This window comes from Bison bison, unplaced genomic scaffold (assembly GCF_000754665.1).
Source record: "Bison bison bison isolate TAMUID 2011002044 unplaced genomic scaffold, Bison_UMD1.0 scf7180017864316, whole genome shotgun sequence".
Classification (NCBI taxonomy): Eukaryota; Metazoa; Chordata; class Mammalia; order Artiodactyla; family Bovidae; genus Bison; species Bison bison.
In genome coordinates this window covers 2,234,074-2,235,058 of record NW_011494888.1, presented here as the reverse complement: position 1 = coordinate 2,235,058, position 985 = coordinate 2,234,074, and the positions used below count along the sequence as shown (strand labels likewise).

The following is a 985-nucleotide window of genomic DNA, read 5'->3' as shown; positions in this document are numbered from 1 at the left end:
GAGGCTGTCCTCTGATTGGGTACAAGGAATCCTCCAGTTGCCCTCCCCCACAACTCGATAACAATTGCGAGCTTTCCTGGGGCTAACTGGGTATTGTAGAATCTGGATAACCAACTACGGTCTAATTGCCCAGCCCTTATATAAAAGCTTAAAGGGACGGGATGATTCAATCCCACTGATGTGGAAGGAAGGGGAAGGAAGGGGAAGTCGCTCAGTCGTGTCCGACTCTTTGCAACTCCATGGACTGTAGCCCACCAGGCTCCTCCGTCCATGGGATTTTCCAGGCAAGAGTACTGGAGTGGGTTGCTATTTCCTTCTCCAGGGGATCTTCCCCACCCAGGAATTGAACCCGGGTCTCCTGCATCATAGGCAGATGCTTTACCGTCTGAGCCACCAGGGAAGTCTGATGTGGGGAACTCCTCAAAAGAAGGCAGAGGCTACAATAAAACAGGCCTTAACTTAGGCACCTGCCTTGAGGTTGCCAGACCCAGAAAAAGCATTCCAACTTTATGTCCACGAAAAAGAAGGAATAGCCTTGGGAGTGTTCACTCAAATGTTGGGACCTGAGCCCCAGCCTGTAGCTTATTTATCCAAGAGGCTCGACCCAACCACCCAAGGCTGGCCTCCCTGCCTTCGACATCTTGCAGCTATTGCAATCCTGATAGAAGATGCTTTAAAACTCTTTTGGGGGCAAACTATTTTTACCAACCACCAAGTGAAACAACTCAGAAATGGGAGAGGCCCGTTATGGATGTCTGATCAAAGAATCCTCAGATATCAAGTACTGCTGATAGAAAATCCAGGCCTCACTATATCCCCTTGTGAGGTTCTTAACTCAGCCACCCTCCTGGCTACCCCCGAGGGCTCTCTCCCTTTTCACTCTTGTCTAGAAACCTTGGACCACTGGACAAAACCCCAAGAGGGATTGTCAGAAGATCCTCTGACCAATCCTGAGGAAATCTGGTACACTGATGGAAGCAGCTTT

General features: G+C 49.6%; 1 non-coding gene across 1 annotated transcript; it reads right to left on the bottom strand.

The window, feature by feature from the left end:
• Positions 1-328: 328 nt before the first annotated feature.
• On the bottom strand, positions 329-400 carry TRNAH-AUG. The gene has a single exon. It is a non-coding gene; the product is annotated as a tRNA-His (tRNA).
• Positions 401-985: the final 585 nt, after the last annotated feature.